The sequence below is a fragment of the Schistocerca americana genome, chromosome 8 (assembly GCF_021461395.2).
Source record: "Schistocerca americana isolate TAMUIC-IGC-003095 chromosome 8, iqSchAmer2.1, whole genome shotgun sequence".
Lineage (NCBI taxonomy): Eukaryota > Metazoa > Arthropoda > Insecta > Orthoptera > Acrididae > Schistocerca > Schistocerca americana.
Genome location: NC_060126.1, coordinates 199,793,731 through 199,816,685, shown reverse-complemented (window position 1 = coordinate 199,816,685; position 22,955 = coordinate 199,793,731).

Sequence of the window (22,955 nt, the reverse complement as noted above, 5' to 3'; positions counted from 1 at the left end):
TTAGTCCTGGTATTTGGAGTACAGTCTTTTAAGTGATAAATGTATGGTAGATGTTTTGCAATAGATACCAATCGTGGCATTCTACAGATTGGAGCGTGGAATGTCAGATCCCTTAATCGGGCAGGTAGGTTAGAAAATTTAAAAAGGGAAATGGATAGGTTAAAGTTGGATATAATGGGAATTAGTGAAGTTCGGTGGCAGGAGAAACAAGACTACTGGTCAGGTGAATACAGGGTTATAAATACAAAATCAAATAGGGGTAATGCAGGAATAGGTTTAATAATGTATAAAAAATAGGAGTGCGGGTAAGCTACTACAAACAGCATAGTGAACGCCTTTTGTGGCCAAGATAGACATAAAGCCCACGCCTTTTACAGTAGTACAAGTTTATATGCCAACTAGCTCTGCAGATGACGAAGAAATTGAAGCAATGTATGAAGAGATAAAAGAAATAATTCAGATAGTGAAGGGAGACGAAAATTTAATAGTCATGGGTGACTGGAATTCGATAGTGGGAATAGGAAGAGAAGGAAACATAGTAGGTGAATATGGATTGGGGTTAAGAAATGAAAAAGGAAGCCGCCTGGTGGAATTTTGCACAGAGCACAACTTAATCATAGCTAACACTTGGTTCAAGAATCTTAAAAGAAGGTTGTATACATGGAAGAAGCCTGGAGATACTAAAAGGTATCAGATAGATTATATAATGGTAAGACAGAGATTTAGGGACCAGGTTTTAAACTGTAAGACATTTCCAGGGGCAGATGTGGACTCTGACCACAATCTATTGGTTATGAACTGTAGATTGAAACTGAAGAAACTGCAAAAAGGCGGGAATTTAAGGAGATGGGACTTGGATAAACTGACAGAACCAGAGGTTGTAGAGAGTTTCAGGGAGAGCATAAGGGAACAATTGACAGGAGTGAGGGAAAGAAATACAGTAGAAGAAGAATGGGTAGCTTTGAGGGATGAAGTAGTGAAGGCAGCAGAGGATCAAGTAGGTAAAAAGACGAGGGCTAGTAGAAATCCTTGGGTAACAGAAGAAATATTAAATTTAATTGATGAAAGGAGAAAATATAAAAATGCAGTAATTGAAGCAGCAAACAGGAATACAAAGGTCTCAAAAATGAGATCGACAGGAAGTGCAAAATGGCTAAGCAGCCATGGCTAGAGGACAAATGTAAGGATGTAGAGGCTTATCTCACTAGGGGTAAGATAGATACTGCCTACAGGAAAATTAAAGAGGCCTTTGGAGAAAAGAGAACCACTTGTATGAATATCAAGAGCTCAGATGGAAACCCAATTCTAAGCAAAGAAGGGAAAGCAGAAAGGTGGAAGGAGTACATAGAGGGTCTATACTAGGGCAATGTACTTGAGGGCAATGTTATAGAAATGGAAGAGGATGTAGATGAAGATGAAATGGGAGATATGATACTGCGTGAAGAGTTTGATAGAGCACTGAAAGACCTAAGTCAAAACAAGGCCCCGGGAATAGACAACATTCCATTAGAACTACTGACCGCCTTGGGAGAGCCAGTCCTGACAAAACTCTACCATCTGGTGAGCAAGATGTATGAGACAGGCGAAATAGCCTCAGACTTCAAGAAGAATATAATAATTCCAATCCCCAAGAAAGCAGGTGTTGACAGATGTGAAAATTATCGAACTATCAGTTTAAAAGTCATGCGTGCAAAATACTAATGCGAATTCTTTACAGATGAATGTAAAAGCTGGTAGAATCCGATCTCGGGGAAGATCAGTTTGGATTCCGTAGAAATACTGGAACACGTGAGGCAATACTGACCCTAAGACTTATCTTAGAAGATATATTAAGGAAATGCAAACCTATGTTTCTAGCATTTGTAGAGTTAGAGAAAGCTTTTGACAATTTTGACTGGAATACTCTATTTCAAATTCTGAAGGTGGCAGGAGTAAAATACAGGGAGTGAAAGGCTATTTACAATTTGTACAGAAACCAGATGGCAGTTATAAGAGTCGAGGGGTATGAAAGGGAAGCAGTGGTTGGGAAGGGAGTGAGACAGGGTTGTAGCCTATCCCTGATATTATTCAATCTGTATATTGAGCAAGCAATAAAGGAAACAAAAGAAAAGTTCGGAGTAGGTATTAAAATCCATGGAGAAGAAATAAAAACTTTGAGGTTTGCTGATGACATTGTAATTCTGTCAGAGACAGCAAAGGACCTGGAAGAGCAGTTGAACGGAATGGACAGTGTCTTGAAAGGAGGATGTTAGATGAACATCAAAATGAGGATAATGGAATGTAGTCGAATTAAGTCGGGTGATGCTGAGGGAATTAGATTAGGAAATGAGACACTTAAAGTAGTAGAGGAGTTTTGCTATTTGCGGAGCAAAATAACTGATGATGGTCGAAGTAGAGAGGATATAAAATGTAAACTGGCAATGGCAAGGAAAGCGTTTCTGAAGAAGAGAAATTTGTTAACATCGAGTATAGATTTAAGTGTCAGGAAGTCGTTTCTGAAAGTATTTGTATGGAGTGTAGCCATGTATGGAAGTGAAACATGGACGATAAATAGTTTGGACAAGAAGAGAATAGAAGCTTTTGGAATGTGGTGCTACAGAAGAATGCTGAAGATTAGATGGGTAGATCACATAACTAATGAGGAGGTATTGAATAGAATTGGGGAGAAGAGGAGTTTGTGGCACAACTTGACTAGAAGAAGGGATCGGTTGGTAGGACATGTTCTGAGGCATCAAGGGATCACCAATTTAGTGTTGGAGGGCAGCATGGAGGGAATAAATCGTAGAGTGCGGCCAAGAGATGAATACACTAAGCAGATTCAGAAGGATGTAGGCTGCAGTATGTACTGGGAGATGAAGAAGCTTGCACTGGATAGAGTAGCATGGAGAGCTGCATCAAACCAGTCTCAGGACTGAAGACCACAGCAACAACAACCAATCATAGTGCCCTGATGTGGCTTTTAAACTTAAAGGATCTAAGTAGTTAACTTACATGAAGGGCTTTGAAACTGAGCGAATATGATTACAAGGTACAGTATGTTCTAAATTGAGCAAGGTGCGCCAGAACAATGATGTATTGAGCCCAAAGGTTTATGTGTGGCAAGCATATGAGATACTTATTGTTGGGTCGAAGGTAGCACACGATCAGGACACAAAACTAGCAGGACTAGCATGCATGGAACAAAGGAGTGCTAGCTAGTCTTGCAAGTTTTACAGGGGAACTTCCGTGAAGTTTGGAGGATAAGAATGGAGGCGCTGGTGGAAATAAAACCATGACGATGAGTAGTTCAGCTGGTAGAGCACTTGTTTGAAAAAGGTGAAAGTACTGCATTTGAGTACTGGTTCAGCATGCCATTTTAATCTGCCAGGAAGTTTCATATCAGCACACACTCTGCTGAAGAGTGAAAATTCATTCCGGAAATATTTCAAGAATTTGTGCTTACACAAGCTAAGTTTAACACAGCAGAATTTACAGGAAAGTCAGTTCCTTGTCTTCTTAAATGAAAAATTTGATGCTCTCTCAGCTATAGAATATAGCTGTTGTGTTTCTCAATTATTAGTATTTTCCACACAGCACATCATACTGATCACAAAGTAACAGTTACCTGTGTGTTATAAGAGCACTGGTATGTGTGTTATAAGAGCACTGGTACTTGTCATTCAGCTATAAGAAATCTTTAGTTATTGAATTTATATAATGATAACATGTAGAGGGAGTGGTTGGCAAGCTATGCTTTTAATTTTCTCGTGACCTGTCACACAACTTGTCACATATATTTTTTTTCTTTCAGAAATGACTCTGTTCCATCAGTGAATCAGCTACTACTGACACACAGATACTTTTCCTCTGGTGATTTCCTTCTGTCCACTGGAGACCCTACTGAACTTGACAAGGGAACACCCAGCGGGTTTATTAAAAGGATGTAAATGATATTGGACACCATATGCACGAGTCAGTTTTGTTTATTTTGTTTCCTGTAATAATTAAATGAAAATAAAATACACAAATATATATATATATATATATATATATATATATATATATATATATATATATTGATTAATATATTTTTATTCTGAAATAATTTGTTTAAATTTTCCTTTTCTAATTCTAAATGCTCTATGCTCCTTTTATGAACCAATAAAATCCCCCCCCCCCCCCCCCCCCTTTTGATTCTTGTCATCATGCAACTTTTGAAGCAGCACCATCTGCAACTCTGCTAAGTCTATCACAGTTGAGAATAGGTATTTTTATTCCGTAAACAAAATTGACAGTTTTCAGATGAGATGATTGTACAATACAAGGAAGAACATAATGAAGGTGTTACATCTCTAGCTGCTTCCCTCACCACACTTCCCCCAGACCACATAAAGCTGCTGGAGATTATTGTGCAACCCAAAACTATGTATTCAGTGGTTACTGTTTCTCAAATATTTAGGTGGGATGCAATGACAATAGCCTCCAGTTAGGATATATGCCACTGGTAAACTTTTACCACAGAAATATAAAATGGGTTATCATTGTTCATTGTAAATGTTGGCAACTCATTTTCCATATATTCTTCCAATATAATTATTAGTAGCCATTATGTTATAGAAATAGGATTTGTATATGCCCAAGAACTGCAAAAGTGGATGGGTAAATAGTGTTCTGTAATTCAGCAAATGCACACACATCAAAAAAAGTTTTGCATCACCTTGGTTCTGCGAGTTCCGGAACCTGTACAGAAAACTGGAATAGAGATCAACATAAACATCATTTCCGCCCTTTTTGTTGCTCATGAAAACCATTCATTGCATGTTGTACCACCATACAGTGAGACCTTCAGAGGTGGTGGTCCAGATTGCTGTACACACTGGTACCTCTAATACCCAGTAGCACATCCTCTTGCATTGATGCATTACTGTATTCATCGTGGCATACTATCCACAAGTTCATCAAGGCACTGTTGGTCCAGATTGTCCCACTCTTCAATGGCGATTTGGTGTAGGTCCTTCAGAGTGGTTGGTGGGTCACATCGACCATAAACAGCCCTATTCAATATATCCCAGGCATGTTCAATAGGGTTCATGTCTGGAGAACATGCTGGCCACTCTAGTCGAGTGATGTCATTATCCAGAAGGAAGTCATTCACAAGATGTGCATGATGGTGGCATGAATTGTAATCCATGAAGATGAATGCCTTGCCAATACGCTGTTCATATGATTGCACTATTGGTTGGAGGATGTCATTCATGTATCGTACAGCCGTTACGGCACCTTCTATGACCACCGGTGGCGTACATTGGCCCCACATAATTCTACCCCAAAACATCAGGGAACCTCCACCTTGCTACACTTGCTGGACAGTGTGTCTAAGGTGTTCAGCCTGACCAGGTTGCCTCCAAACACATCTCCAACAATTGTCTGGTTGAAGGCACTATGCGACACTCATAGGTGAAGAGAACATGACGCCAATCCTGAGCGGTCCATTCGGCATGTTGTTGGGCCCATCTGTACCACGCTGCATGGTATCGTGGTTGCAAAGATGGACCTTGCCATGGGTGTTGGGAGTGAAGTTGCACATCATGCAGCCTATTGCGCATAGTTTGAGTCGTAACAGGGTGTCCTGTGGCTGCATGAAAAGCGATATTCAACATGGTGGTGGTGCTGTCAGTGTTCCTCTGAGCCATAATCCGTAGGTAGTGGTCATCCACTGCAGTAGTAGGTATTGGGTGGCCTGAGTGAGGAATGTCATTGAGAGTTCCTGTCTCTCTGTATCTCCTTCAAGCCCAAACAACATCGCTTTGGTTCACTCTGAGACGTCTGGACACTTCCCTTGTTGAGAGCCCTTCTGGCACAAAGTAACAATGCAGATGCTATTGAACCACAGTACTGACCGTCTAGGCATGGTTGAACTACAGACAACACGAGCTGTGCACCTCCTTCCTGTTGGAATGACTGGAACTGATCGGCTATTGGACCCTCTCCATCTAATATATCTTTGGGGCAGTTTAGTGACATCTGTGAACAGTCAAAGGGACTGTGTTTATGATACAGTATCCACAGTCAACATCTGTCTTCAGTTCTGGGAACCGGGGTGATACAAAACTTTTTTTTATGTGTGTATTTTATGTAGAATATCCATTATTACTGTGATGAATTAATCTTTCTAAGACATAAATACAATAGCAAGCTGCCCAGTGAGTAACATGCACCAAAATTATTTGTCAAATTACACTCTATGATGTCTGCACTGTCACATATTGTCACAGACTCTGAAAAGACTATGAAAAAGATGCAATGAGGAACATACATTGACGATTTCACAAACCGGATCACATTTCAAAAGTGCTACTGTATTAAATGTCTACTTACAGTTCATCATCTGCCATATAGCTACATATGACAATATATTATCTTACGTAGAAATGTTGCATCTGAATAGAACTAACTGTGGCATACGTCTGTTGAAAACTTCATCAAACTGTTTATTTTAGTATACATAACTTGGAATTTATGTTCGATATATGAGCTACCACCAATCTGTAGGTTCTGCTATCTTTTGTGGGCATAACATTTAGATGCTGTCTTTCTTTAGCAAATCATACTTCTGTTGTAGGTTCTATTTCAATATATGTGTAGCTGTTTGTGAACTGAAACTGCTGTATATTTTTTCTCATGCTTTATTCTGAAGTTTAGGAAGATCTCTTATGGTCAAAAAACAAATACCTGACCCTTTAACTAATTTTGAGGTAGATTGTTATGCTATACATACAGATATTTAACAAGACCGTTAAATGTTTTGGACTAATCTTCTCATTGCAGGAGACTGCATCAGTTTTGCGTTTTCTACTATTCTTTTGAACTTCTTTACAGCATTGATCAGCCTCAAAGTATCCACATGTGAATAGTATGGCGATCTATAATGCTTATAGCTCCTGTTAAACACGTTTTTTCTGCAGACAGTGACTAAATATGAGTGATGAGTATGAAAACACCCAGCATAGTCTACTATTGCTGCCAGCTTAAATGGATGGGAACACTGTTCCAAGAATAACTAACCAAGGAATAAAATGGCATCGTACAACACACACTCAAAGTTGTACCATGGTTAGTACATTCCTTGGTTAATTGTTCCTCTATTTATCCCAAGACTGTACAACACTTAGATTTTTTGGAAGACTTTTCACAGACACAGTGGTGGAACAGATATTATTATCAATTACTGATGACTTATGTAGTCTTGGTGCTGATTGCTAATATGATGGCTGAGGCAGCAATGAAACCATTTGTCACACATTTAGTTCCTACTTTTGGAAGCACTGATGCAATCGTGATAGACAAATTTTATGTCTTCTTTATCTGTGCATGTTTGCAAACTTTTGATTATTAAGCAGTGCAGAACCATCCCTTTTCACTCTAAAGACAATGGCAGAGTTGAATTGGTTCATAAAATGATTACAAGGACGTTATTTTATTATGTTAACAAAATGCACAATGATTGAGACAGGTATATACCCTACATTTTAATTGTCTACACTGCTGCATCCACAAATTAATAGGATATTCACCTGACAATGCTGTATATGCACGAAAAATGAGTTCTCCTTGTGAGTACATAAACTGCCACCGGATATTAATTCATGTGAGACCAAAGGACTGGGACAGTGACTTAAAACTATTTGGAAAAAGATATAGCAGAATAATTTTAAAGGAACTGTTATGCAAATTAAGGGAGGCAAGACATTTTACTACTGCCTTACCAACAGGGTGACTGGGTTTTGCTAAGAAACCTAGTACTCAAAAAGGAAAAGATGAAAAAAATCCTCCCATCCTATGAAAGATTGTATCCGATTATGCATCTGACATCACATGTCATTGTCAAGATACTGTGGTTGTGCACTCCAGTAGTATAATAAAGCTAACCTTTTCATACCTTTCACAGGTCAACTGAAATGTTGGATTCCATATAAATTTTCGCCAGATGTGGCTTAATTTTCTTACTTAAATTGTGTGTTTCCCATCTGTAGATATTTTTGGATTTTCGAAAAACCATTTTTCTGTCAATATATTTTTATTATTTATATCAACATATTTCATAGCATTGATCTCATACTACGAAAATTAGTAATGGCAGTTATTAATTTAAATGATCTTAAAACAAGTTTACATTACAGACAATATTTTTAGTCTTCAGTTCTTATGCAACCAAAATTTCTGTCTTCATTTATAATGTTATTAATTTTACTACTCATAATGAAATCAATTTTATAAAATAACAGGAAGCTCCTATTTTTCATACTGTCAAAATTTGCAGCCTTTGTTAATATTCATTAAGTTTATAAATCTTTACTTAAATGATTATTTTTGGAAAACAATATATAAATTAAAAGCAAAAACCAATCTGAATTAAGACTATCATGTTAGCATTAATATACACAATCCAGAATATGAAACTGTAACACATAGAATATTTTTAGCACCATGCATCTGGACAGATCAAGAGTATGGACATGGAAACAAGGATGGCTCCTTCCTGTGCCAACCTTTTCATGGGTTGCTTGGAGGGAAGCTTTCCTGGGATCCATAGGCCTTCAGGCCTTGGTCTGGTTTAGATATATTGATGACATCTTTGCCGTATGGACTCATTGTGAGCCTGGCCTGGTAAAATTCCTGGAATCTGTAAATACCTTCTCCCAATAAAATTTCACATGGCCCTATTCCGAATCCCATGCCATCCTCCCACTGCAAGACATGCCCTATGCACCATCCTACCACCACCTATTCCAGCCCAGTAACTGGCAAAACATATACTATCAAAGGGAGAGCACCTGTGAAACAGCAGATGTCATTTACCAACTGTTATGTAAACACTGTTTGGCCTTTTGCATCGGCATGACAAACACGCAGTTATCACTAAGGATGAATGGGCATAGACAGAGGGTACGTACAGGCAACACACAATATCCTGTTGCAGAGCATGCTGTACAACATGGCAGTCATGACCGTGGTGCCTGTTTCACCACACATGCCATCTGGGTTCTTCCCACAGAAACCAATTTCTCAAAACTCAGCAGGTGGGAACTAGCACTACAACATGTCCTTGTTTCGTGTCACCCACATGGCCTTAGTTTACATTAATTCCTCCTGTCTCAGCATTTATTCACAGTAATCACTCCTTCCTTCACTCCATTTTAGTTTACTACATCTTTCATTTTCTGACTTGTCTATTTTTCACTGTTCCCCCTCCCACATCCATTGCACACACTGCACTTAGTTTTTCATTCTTATTAACTTGGCATGATTGTTTTAGTAGTAATCTCTGACTTGCATGTTACCCTGTCTTCCAACCTTAAGCTCAGGATTTCAAATATTGCCCGGTCCAGTCCCCAACAATCAGTCTTTCCTTCTCATCCTGTCTGGTAAGTCTCCCCTAACCCTGGGTTCTGGTGAATGTCCTGAACTTTACCCCTTTCACTAAACCTCTTCATCCTTTTTCTTCACCCCTCTTCCTTCCTGTTCAACTCTTCTGACAGAAGAAGGAGACACTGGCTCCAAAAGCTTGTAAAAGTTAAATGCTTTTGTGAGTATGCTTCCCTGCCACCTGTTGGTGAGTAGATTTTTTAAATATTAATTTACATTGTATTATCAATAATTGGTTATTTTTCATTGTTATAACTATGTTCTTTGTATGGCACAAGCAAATTCCACAATGTACTTCTGAAGAAGTGTTACTTAAGCAATTGTAAAATGTTTCATGAACATGCAAATAAAAAAAAAAATAGTTCACAGAGCACAATGTTTCAGTGAATTGTCATTTAAAATAAACCTGGACAAGATCTTTCCAATAAGTTACTGAGGAACAAAGGAGCAGCCCTGACACTGAGACCAGCTTCACAAGGTAAGTGCTATTTATCTGCAAATATAATGCAATATCTCTCACAAACTAGTTTAAATATTGTCTAAACTATAAAATAGTTCATATAACACAAGAATAAAATTGAAATTCTTCATAATGTATGGACACTTAATTAAGAGATTACATTATAATAGGCTGAAGACATATCATTGCAATTTGACACTACCACCAGTCATAGTTTCTGTGAGTCTGCTGCGAGTCAACCCTAGTTGCTAGGAAGTGAAAAAATCATCTGACTCCAGCACATTTGCTTGCATTATGTTCCAGGTATTCTTAAGCCACGTATTAAAGAGACTCAGTGTGGTCCTCTCAAGTAGTTCTTATTGAAATTTTAGTCTCTTTCTTAGTAAATGCAGAGCCATCCTCCGGGACCTCATGGTTTGTGATTGTGTAGCAGTGACCACAGAGAGTCCTTGTTGATCACAGCTTTGTCATTTTCATTTTCATGTTACAATCCATCCACAACTCTATCATCTTTTGCATCAATACTCACTCATGTTAGTTGGACTGAAGTTTTTAATCTTCCATACTCCAGGAAGACTTTGAGTTTAACATACTGCAATCAGGATGAATCAGAAGAGATACTTCCCTGTCAGCCTCTTACCTCTCTGTTATATGTGAGCCAGTCCTTCAAATCTCATTTACAGCCTTGCTTTGTTCAGTTACTATTCAAAATTCCATGCATTTTACGTCCTATATTTGAGTTTCAATGTTCTAATATTCAGTATTCAATGATGAATATTCCATGTTTTATGTTCAGTGTCAATTTGATCACTCATTTGTCCACACATCCTCTAACTCCTTGTTGATAGGGTGGTAGTACGCCATCAGCAGTAACTGTTGAATTGACTCATCGCTACTACTGAGGAGACATTGATAACAGTGGTTTCCATTTGAACAGTTTAGTTCTTTTGCTGGTGTTAAATCTCAGTTCTTCTGCTCCCTCAATAGGAACTGCCCTCCTGCAAAGAAGTAAGTGTGACACATCACATATTGTTTGTGCATGTCCTTAAGGCTCTCATGTCTGTGGAGCACCCATGAGAATTACAGTGTAACTGGTTTTAGTATGGAAGCAATCTCCCCATGGTGGTGAACAAACAAATAGTACCATAACTGTCTGAGACCTAGTTTTTGACTTTCATTTATCTTCCCAGAACTTAGGGATTTGAAGTGGCAGTGGTGAGTCTGATTATGGAATGACAAGTAAGTCTAGTTTATGGTAACTTCTTTTTCTAACTAATTATTGTAAAGTATATGGAATTCGGCAGTGGACTGTCCTTGGTTCATCTGACTTAACTTGGTTTGCCAGTAGCCTCCTCTCAGAACAGGGTGAGACGCATGGCCTATGGTAATGAGAGCATGCATGATATGTGGTTTTCCCAACGATGTGGAGGTTGGTTCATTCAAATCGAGCTATTATCATGGCAATTATGAGTTTTATCATTCACCATAGCTAACTGAAATGAGCAAAGAGGTGATAATATCTTACATGATTGACGTACAACAAAAACACATGCAACACACTAGACTCTCCAGATGTGTGCTGCTCTAATCGAAGTTCATTCCTTCACGTAATTTGTTATGCCCTTATCCTTTTTCAAGAGTTGTTTCATCCGCTTTTTTTTTTTTTTACCTGACGCAGAGTTTTTGTATGCTCTGACCTGTTATGGTTTTTGAAGGCAAGTTGCTTCAGCAGTGATTAGATGCTGTGATAATTCAGTCTCTCTACCAATTTCTTGCTCTCTCTTTGTAGTTGCAGTTGCTTTTACAAATCAGTATTAAGCCAGTTAATGTGGCTGTCAGGCACACCACCTAGAGGTCTCAAGTTGCTAGATTTATGGCAGCAATCATTCCAGTGAGTCAACAGGTGGTGTCATGAGTATTTATACATCCATAATCATTTCACCTTCATCACTTATTGATTATCTGTGCATTTGTGCCAGTGTCATAATACTCTTTTGTGAGGTCTGTTGTTGAGGTATCATCACACTCTGTTATCAGCCTCTTATCTAGTTCACATAAAGGATTCATCTCTTATTGCTTAGACTAACTGTCTAAGTTAATAACACTAGTACCCTTACAACGATCCACACCTTATCAGTCAGTTATGACAAGGTAACAAGTGGAATTTTATATGTTTCTGCAATAACATCTGACACTTGTTCAAACTGCTGTCAGGAGTGTATCCTCTTTTGGTTACACCTCAGTACTTTAGTCATTTCTGCTCCCAATCCCATATGATGTATGTTCCTTCTACATCATGAACACAATAATGATCATCTATCCTGTAAACAACTGTCAAATATCATTACATGAACCTCCCCTTTACACTGATCCTTGCAATCTGCCAAAATATTGGCTCATTCTGAGATAACATCCAGTGTTCCTTGCGTGTATGCAGTGATGTGGAAACTGTTTCAATCATGAGACTCTTTCCCAATGGATCTGTTGCAAATATGCTTCTCGGGTTTGTCGCCAGATCGTATTGTGTAACTCGCACAATATTTCATCGATGCAACTGCTTGACATCATCAGGTGGTGGTAGCTGCTGCTGTCACTGCTGCAAAGCGCGAATGATGGTAATTTGGCAGCAGCATCAGAATTTATCATGCCAGGAGCAGGCAATACGCAAGTGCAGGAAGATGCTCGTAGTTGGAGGAAAGTGGCGCTCCTGGTGTCCCCTACTGGGGGCCGCAGAAAGGCCAACCGCATGTGTGCTATGGGCAATGACTGTGGTGCCAGACACTCCTGAGGTTAAAGTCTGAACTAAATCTCAGTTGCGCATTGCGTCAATTGATGAATCGGAAGTTCTTGTTTTTTCCTGTTTCGATTTAATGGCAACCAGTGCTGGATTCCAGGTGGTGCTTAGTTGAAAACCTGCATCCCTGCTGATAAGATTGTCCACCATAAGGATATGTATGGCCTCCTTAACAACACAGTCCCAGAAAGATGACGCTGGGGGTAAAATTTCTGTCTGTACGTAAAGCATACGATGTCCCATGTCCAGGCAATTCTCCGCTACCGCTGATTTATCAGGTTGCCCCAGGTATCTACGATGATGGTGTTTGATGCAACATCCTTGCACAGTTAGACATGTCTGCCCAATATAAGATTTTCCACATTGGGATGGGATTTTATACACGCCACATTTCCCAAGGCCAAGGTCATCTTTGACTGAGCACAATAAATTCCTGTTTTGCTGGTGGCAGAAAAAGACACTAGATGTCATGCTTTTTGAGGATTTTTTTCTCTTGTCAAAGACATGCTGCCACAATAGGGCAAGAACGCTGTTGCAGTGGGTGTCACAGCATCTTCATTTACACCCCTGCTTCGAGTTTGCTTGGAACAGAATGCATGGCTTAACTGCCTACTGGATAGCCATTCTGTTGGAATACCATTCTCATGTGTTGTGGTTCACCAGGTAGACTGTCGGCATCTGAGACTACGTGTGCACTATGCACCAAAGAGCGTAGAACACTACTGTGTTGCGCACGATGATGGCAACTTGTGGCCTCCAAATATAGCTCTGTATGAGTTGATTTGCGATGCCTGCTCCTGGCATGATAAATTCCACTGCCACCAGGCAATTACCATCAGTCGCGTCTTGCAGCAGTGACAGCAGCAGCTACAACCACCTGATGATGTCGAACAGCTGCATGGATGAAACATTGTGCAAGTTACACAATACAATCCGGTGGCAAACCTGAGAAGTGTATTTGTTTGAATCATTTTTTCAGCTTGGGCTGATAATCTGTCACTAACTGTTAAGGCCATTAAAGTGTGCACTCACTGTCTGCCTTTATGAAGACGACTTTTTAACAGCCACAATGCATTGCTATTGGCTCCTTCTCTTCTGTCAATAATTTTGCTGAAGTCTCATACACCTACACATTACAGGCCTATGATCCCTCAACACACGTGCCTGTGGACCAGCACTTTCATTCAGCCTCATCAGCTACACACTTATTTTAGTTACTGAGACTTCGTGAACTCCTGCTAGAACTTCTCAGCGACAGCCATAGGGGCCTCTGCAGTGGGTTTGCATTTGTGAGGCACCAGTATCAACTGTGCTGCACACTATTTTAGTTCTCTTGCTTGTGTCCTGACAGTACTCTGGTAGAAAGTTTCACTTGAAGCTTAGTGAAGGGAACAGCCTAGAATGAAACATGTGTGCTGTTTTAATCTTTCTCCTCCCAGTAGGTTCTACACATTCTCATTATGTTTACACTTTCTTAATTTATTATACAAAGCAATTTGTGTCTATACATCTACACACATATTTCTGAACTCTCTTCAATAATCTAGTAACACTTTTGTAAGCACACTTTACAATCTTGCCCAAAACAGCCATGTTTTAAGCAATCCTCTCACATATTGCTGGAATTGATCCCTGTGGATAGTGTTTCTAACCCACATATGCTTTAGTTCATTCATTAATGAAATCAACATGTGATTCTTTTCCACACTCCATATAGAAGTTAGGCATGACACATGTAATTTTCTGTTGGAGTACTTGGTGCAGTGACTGACAGTTAATGCTTTATGCACAACACCTGGTACCAATTCATGGGACAGATGATCACAGCAAATTTCACAACTGAAAATATCCCTTGGTTTTGAGTAATTTCATTTAACTAGTTGTCCTATCACATTGACACTCCAGGACATTTATCGAATCTTTCACAAACGTAACTTCAAACGAAGGAACAGTTGGTTTCCCTGTAATGCCAGAGCGACAATAAAACTTAATTTTTTCCTCAAGTTATGTTGTGTACGATCTAAAAACTTCATTTTATTACAAAAGAAGAGGGAATCCAGAACTGAGTTGAGAAGCACTACACAGCTTGAATACGCATCTGTACTTACCAGCCCAACCTTGTGTGACTAAAACCCTTTCTATGATATTCGACTGATAAAAGTATGGGAAATTAATTTTTAGAACATCCATCTACATAGCTTCTTCCAATCTAACACTACCCATAACACTGGGATAAATGATGCATTTCTGATACTAACAAAGAACCGTTGGTAAAATAATTGCTGCTGGTGAGCCTACTGGGTTGTGTGGCCATAGTCCATGAAACTTTTACATTCCTAATGTTTTGTCCAGAACAGCACTGGACATCTTCAGATGTGCTTCTGGTCAGGGGCGCTGACTTATAAAAAATATTGGGGGGGGGGGGGGCATACTGGGGGTCTTGCCCTGGGAAATTTTCTAAATTTTGGATGAAAAATAGTGAGTTTTAAAGTTTTTTTTCAGCATTTTAGAGTCATATGATCAACATTAGAACCCCAAAAACATGACTCTCGATAACTCAACACTCTGGGAAACTCGACAAGCCTGACACATTTTTTGGCTTTGAAAAAAGAAACAAAACATAAACATGCACAGTATTTTTGTAAAAAGCTAATTTAATTTACAGTAATAATCATACTTATAGACTATTGCAGAGCAGTGAATATATAGCACTGAAAATACTGAAATGATATTTAATTAAATCCTAAAACAATCCATTAAAACAATAAAACATGAAATATTGCTGTCACACAGTAATAGCACTTTGATTAATAAGTCAAATAGCTAATTTAAACTTACTTTGAATAAGGCTCAGGGTTCATTAAATAAAAACAATATCTCAAAGTTAATGATTGAATACAGTTAATAAAGTTAATATAGTATGCCTAACACTTTCCGTCAAAAAGTATGTAAATAGTGGGTTTTAATTGGGTCTTACATCCTAAAAATATTTAAGTATTTGAAAATAACTAATACGGTACTATAGTAATATACACTCCTGGAAATTGAAATAAGAACACCGTGAATTCATTGTCCCAGGAAGGGGAAGCTTTATTGACACATTCCTGGGGTCAGATACATCACATGATCACACTGACAGAACCACAGGCACATAGACACAGGCAACAGAGCATGCACAATGTCGGCACTAGTACAGTGTATATCCACCGTTTGCAGCAATGCAGGCTGCTATTCTCCCATGGAGACGATCGTAGAGATGCTGGATGTAGTCCTGTGGAACGGCTTGCCATGCCATTTCCACCTGGCGCCTCAGTTGGACCAGCGTTCGTGCTGGACGTGCAGACCGTGTGAGACGACGCTTCATCCAGTCCCAAACATGCTCAATGGGGGACAGATCCGGAGATCTTGCTGGCCAGGGTAGTTGACTTACACCTTCTAGAGCATGTTGGGTGGCACGGGATACATGCGGACGTGCATTGTCCTGTTGGAACAGCAAGTTCCCTTGCCGGTCTAGGAATGGTAGAACGATGGGTTCGATGACGGTTTGGATGTACCGTGCACTATTCAGTGTCCCCTCGACGATCACCAGTGGTGTACGGCCAGTGTAGGAGATCGCTCCCCACACTATGATGCCGGGTGTTGGCCCTGTGTGCCTCGGTCGTATGCAGTCCTGATTGTGGCGCTCACCTGCACGGCGCTAAACACGCATACGACCATCATTGGCACCAAGGCAGAAGCGACTCTCATCGCTGAAGACGACACGTCTCCATTCGTCCCTCCATTCACGCCTGTCGCGACACCACTGGAGGCGGGCTGCACGATGTTGGGGCGTGAGCGGAAGACGGCCTAACGGTGTGCAGGATCGTAGCCCAGCTTCATGGAGACGGTTGCGAATGGTCCTCGCCGATACCCCAGGAGCAACAGTGTCCCTAATTTGCTGGGAAGTGGCGGTGTGGTCCCCTACGGCACTGCATAGGATCCTACGGTCTTGGCGTGCAACTGTGCGTCGCTGCGGTCCGGTCCCAGGTCGACGGGCACGTGCACCTTCTGCCGACCACTGGCGACAACATCGATGTACTGTGGAGACCTCACGCCCCACGTGTTGAGCAATTCGGCGGTACGTCCACCCGGCCTCCCGCATGCCCACTATACGCCCTCGCTCAAAGTCCGTCAACTGCACATACGGTTCACGTCCACGCTGTCCTGGCATGCTACCAGTGTTAAAGACTGCGATGGAACTCCGTATGCCACGGCAAACTGGCTGACACTGACGGCGGCGGTGCACAAATGCTGCGCAGCTAGCGCCATTCGACGGCCAACACCGCGGTTCCTGGTGTGTCCGCTGTGCCGTGCATGTGATCATTGCTTGTACAGCCCTCTCGCAGTGTCCGGAGCAAGTATGGTGGGTCTGACACACCGGTGTCAATGTGTTCTTTTTTCCATTTCCAGGAGTGTAGTATTAAACAGGTACTAATATTCTGAAATGAAAATTTAACATTATGTATGTATTTAATTCTCTATTTTATAAAGATTTTTAATATTGGTCTAAATGCCATTTATTGTCTTTAGGAAGCTGCAAATGTCGACTCTCTGACTGTATTGCTGAATATGAAGTCATTGATGACTGGTCAGATATCCAATTCACCCAAAACATCTCGGTCGGCATGAAGAACAGCCAAGTTGTTCAATCGCTTCTGTCCCATTGTTGATTGGATGTATGACTTCAGACGTCTACGGGTGCTAAATAATCGTTCTGCTGTTGCTGTTGTGACTGGAACTACTTGGAGAAGCTTAATGCACTTCACTACTTCACATAACATTTCTCCAACTGCAGGCTCTTGTGTAATGTACTTTCTTACAGTTGTTTTTTATTAGCAATATCGGTTAACATATTCAAGTGTAAGTGCAGTCTCTCAATGTCTAGGTCATTTTTGAAAAACTCAGTTGATTTTTCCAATTTTGTTTCATCTCTGTTTACTAAAACTCTTGTTCAACTGCAATGACCTGTGTGAGTCCAGCAATGCAAGATTGCACCATTTCACATACTTCAATGTAAATAGCTTTGTAGTATTCCTTTGGGATTTTGGAAGTGTGCGGTGAGCTGGTTTCATTGTTTTCGTACTTCTTTGGTATACTTTGATTCTGCGGAAGTGAATGATCATCAACTTGTGAAGGTTTTTCTTTTAAACACAATTCCCAAAAGTGTTCAAATCTATCACGCCTCCATTCAATACACAAGTTGAGCCCTCTTATATTTTTTCCTGATCAGCAATACTTAGATGAGGGCATTGAATTTTTTCATTGACATACTCTACTGTGTTCACTGCATGACAATAAAGACATAAAAAGAAATAAGTCTTGAATTGTAACATTGAGTCAAGGTAGCCTTGCACATTTGTATCCTGCCTCTGTTTTGTCCTCTGCAGAAAATGTTTCAAAAAAATTCTAGAAGTTCTTCAAAGTTTTTCAATATTCTCAAGATACTAGAAGCTTGCATAGTCGATCGAGTTGGTCATTGGCACTCTCACAGCATATGCTTCTGAAAAGTCCTCTCCTTTTGTTGGATTCCCTTACGGTGTTTATTAAGTCCTTGTTAGCTGAGGACAAGCCGTATTATCCCTTATATCTGACAGATGGCTACTGGCAAATTCCACTTGCAAAGGCTCCAGTGGATATGGTATCGAAGAGGAATTATTTCAGAATTTTGGAGATGATGAGAAGTAAAATCATAGGACAATTGCCTTTGCAAGCAGAGCACTGACTAAATATGAGAGAAATTATACTGTAACTGAATGTGAAGCTTTAGTGATAGTTTGGGGATTCAAAAAATTCAGATTATCTGTGGGGGAACGAAACTATCATTTATACTGATCACAGAGCTCTCATATTTTTCAAGAAATTTAGGCTGATGCATTCATGGTTGACAAAGTGGACAGTATTTATGCAGCAGTTTGAGTATGAGATCAAATATGTTAAAGGTACACAGAACAGGGTGATGGACGCATTATCCAGGTTACCACTAGGAGCAAATGGTGAAGTAGGTCAAGATTTAGATGAAGGGCATGTAATATTATTTTATATAAAAGGAATTCCTGTAGACAAGAAAACAGAAAATATTTGTAAATTCATGAGGAGATATTAGAATCATGATGAGGTATGGAAAATGGTAAAGCGAGACTTGGGTATGCCAAATGCTAGTAACAAGTTGCCGAAATACTACAAAGTACATGAGAGAGTTTTATTTAGAAGAACCAATGAAAATTCAGAGGATTGGAAGGTGTGCTGGCCCAGTGAATACATAGATGACATAATTAACTACATTCATTTGAGTTTCAGACATGTAGGTGCTAAAAAGTGTGAACAGAAATTGAGAGAATGTGTAATTTTGAACAGTATGGTAAAGAGGGTGAATAACCATGTTAAGACATGTGACAAATGTCAAAGAGCAGAAGTTACAAATCAAATATGCAGGCTTCCAATGCAAAATGTTAAACCAAAAAACTTAATGGATTTATTAGCAGTGGATTTTTATGGCCATTTGCTGAAAACAAAATGATATTTTGCTTGTATTTTTGTAGTATTGGAAGTGTTTTGTAAATTTGTAAAGCTCTATCCTTTGTGCAAAGCAACTGGCAAGGCAATTTTGGCTAAGTTAGAAAAGGACTACTTTGTGAAAATTGGTAAACCCAAAGCTATGCTTTGTGACTATGGGTCACAGTTTACTGGTAAGAAGTGAAAGGGGGTTTGTTAGTCATGAAATAACTGTAATACATACATCGATTTATCATCCGGCAGGAAATCCTGCGAAACTTATATGTGGGAAATTGGCAGATTGTGCCGCACGTAATGTAGAAACAAGTGTAATTCATGGGGACACATCATAGAAAATATCAAGGATGTGATGAATACTGTGAATCATGATGTAACAGGGTTTACTCCTTATGAGATTGTGAAGGGAGAGAGGTCTTTAAGTTTCACAGAGGAGACACTGCCTTTTCCTCATAGGGAAGAATTAAGTTGGGATGAGAAAAAGAAAGTAATGAGGGGATTAGTAGAAAAGGGGTTAGAGGTGAGGAAGAAAAGACATGATGACAGGATAAAGAGGGTAGACACTAAAATAGGAGACAGTGTTGGTTAAGACCTATTAGAAATCCAAGGAGATAAATAGCAAAGTGTCAAATTTTTCAATGTGTACAGAGGACCTTTCGAAGTGGCTAATATCCCACATCTGAAAGCATTCTATGTGATTTATCCAAAGTCAAAGAAAAAATTTGCACTTAAGAATGTTGTTAATTTAAAACTATATAAGGCAAGAACAACACAGATAAAAACTGTGGATTTAATGAAGGGAATGAATTTTCTTTGCAAGATTTGGGACCCAGGAGGAAATACAGAGAGACGATTGGGTGTGAAGAGTGAACCTCAGGGGTTCACTACCCTGTAGTAAACATGTGCAGTGGTGTGTATAGGCCCCAAGCTGCAACGGTGCTGTTTCATTCTTTATTTTTCTGCACTGCTTCCTACTCTTCTACTATTCTTTATATCAGTAAAACAGCTCTTCAACTATTGAACTATCCAGAGCAAGGACTAAGTATACTATGTGACCAAAGTATCCGGACACCTGGCTGGAAATGACTTACAAGTTCGTGTCAGGCCTTGATGACAGCTTCCACTCTCGCAGGCATACGTTCAGTCAGGTGCTGGAAGGTTTCTTGGTGAATGGAGCACATTCTTCATGGAATGCTGCACTGAGGAGAGATATCAATGTCGGTTGGGGAGGCCTGGCATGAAGTCGGCATTCCAAAACATCCCAAAGGTGTTCTATAGGATTCACGTAAGGACTCTGTGCAGGCCAGTCCATTACAGTGATGTTATTGTCGTGTAACCACTTCACCACAGGCCGTGCATTATGAACAGGTGCTCGATTGTGTTGAAAGATCCAGTCGCCATCCCCGAATTGCTCTTCAACAGGGGAAGCAAGAAGACGCTTAAAACATCAATTTAGGCCTGTACTGTGATAGTGCCATGCAAAACAACAATGGATACAAGCCCCCTCCATGGAAAACACGACCACACCATAACACCACTGTCTCCGAATTTTACTATTGGCACTACACATGCTGGCAGATGACGTTCATCAGGCATTTGCCATACCCACACCCTGCCATCGAATGGCCACATTGTGTACCGTGATTTGTCACTCCACACATTTTTGCACTGTTCAATTGTTCACTTACACCAAGCGAGGTGTCATTTGGCATTTACTGGCATGATGTGTGGATTATGAGCAGCTGCTTGAACATGAAATCCAAGTTTTCTCTCCTCCTGCGCAACACTCATAGTACTTCCAGTGGATCCTGATGCAGTTTGGAATTCCTGTGTGATGGTTTGAATAGAAGTCTGCCTATTATACATTACGCCCCTGTTCAACTGTTGGCAGTCTCTGTCAGTCAACAGATGAGGTTGGCCTGTACACTTTTGTGCTGTATGTGCCCCTTCACATTTCCTCTTCACTATCACATTGGAAACAGTGGACCTAGGGATGACTAGAAGTGTGGAAATCTCGCGTACAGATGTATGATGCAAGTGACACCCAATCACCTGACCATGTTCGAAGTCCATGACTTCCGTGGAGCACCCCATTCTGCTCTCTCACGATGTCTAATGACTACTAAGGTCACTGATGTGAAGTACCTGGCAGTAGATGGCAGGACAATGCACCAAATATGAGAAATGTATGTTTTGGGGGGGGGGGGGGTGTCCAGATACTTTTGATGACATAGTATATGTACTACCTGATGTGACTGTATTCTCGAATGTGGCATTTTTCCTGATGATGACAAGATAAGGAGTTAGTGATGGAAGAGTGGTTGAGAGATCAACAATATTAATATAATTATTTGGGAACAGTTTCGTGTAGTAAGGTTGAAAGTACTAACAAAAGCAAAGACTGGTATGATAATGGGGTAATTAATCTGGTTTATAAGTAACTTGAACAGGGAATTTGAGTTCTAGTTGCTGTGCACTGATAGTCATTGAATATAAGAAAAACTGATAATGCGTGACACAGGTGCAAAGTAGTGAAGCTGTGGATGAGATCTGGTTGCGGATGTGTGTGGATGAAAGGATAAGAAGTGATTGCTGGATGAAATCATGAAATTTGATGGGAAATGGTAAGATAATGTAATAGGTAACTACTGAAGTGTGGAAGGAATAGGTCAGAGTAATAGTGAAGAAATATGTGGAAGATGAAATGAGTGATTATTATAGGAAAATTATGAGATGGAGTGAAATGGTGAAGTGGAGAAGGCATAGACGAGGAGGTTAATGAGGAAAGAGATAAAATAAGATGAGCAGTAGTTCAGAGAGGATTATAAAGTAAAATGGAGGAAAGGGTAAATAAATTAAAAGGAAGATTAGAGGATTTTATAGGGAAGCGGTCGGGGACCTTAACATTTTGTAATCGGAAGGACTGATTAGAGTTCAGTGAAGCTTGAAAGGGGATCACTAAGAGAGAAGGTTTTGAGGAATTAGCAATAAATGTGGAAAGTGCTGATCAGTATGGTATGGCACATCATAAAACCTTGAAGGAATTGAGTTAGTGGGAAACATGAGAAATGTACACAGCAATAACAAATTCAAAGAGGGTAACAGATAATATACTTAAATCTACCAGACTTGTTAAACTAGTCACCAGTCCATACATATGGCTGCTTGGTGTTTCCAGAGGAAACAAGTTGCAGTGTAAATGGTGTAAAGCTTTGATTATGGACTGTAAATGAGAAGTGTTTGAAGAATAATTTCTTGTGTACCAGTATATAATTTTTTTGTTTGAAACCAGATAGTTATTTTGTCATGAGAGAGTAAACTGATGGGAAATGTGACGTGCTTGATGGTGATGGTGTGATGAGTCAAGTAGTTATCAGCTCTAAGCAATCAGATGTGGGTTGTTATAGTAGACTGTGGCTTAACTTTTTAAGGATATAAGACAAAAAGGATAAAAGTTACATGTAGTGACAAATAATAAAGAACTTATAAAGAATTATATAATGTAATTGGGAATGCAGCTTGCCGCTAACTTGGTGTATTGTTTTGTCTGTAAAGACGTGTATTTGTTGCCTTTGATTCCTTCACTCTCACACATAAATCTGTACCGTAAAGTAAGGGCCTCCTGTTTTGTCTTTAGGCTGATCCGTGATAAGACAGGCAAACAATTATACTAATGGAGGACTCTGAGTATTTTCTCTAATTTCATTCACTCTCTCTCTCTCTCTCTCTCTCTCTCTCTCTCTCTCT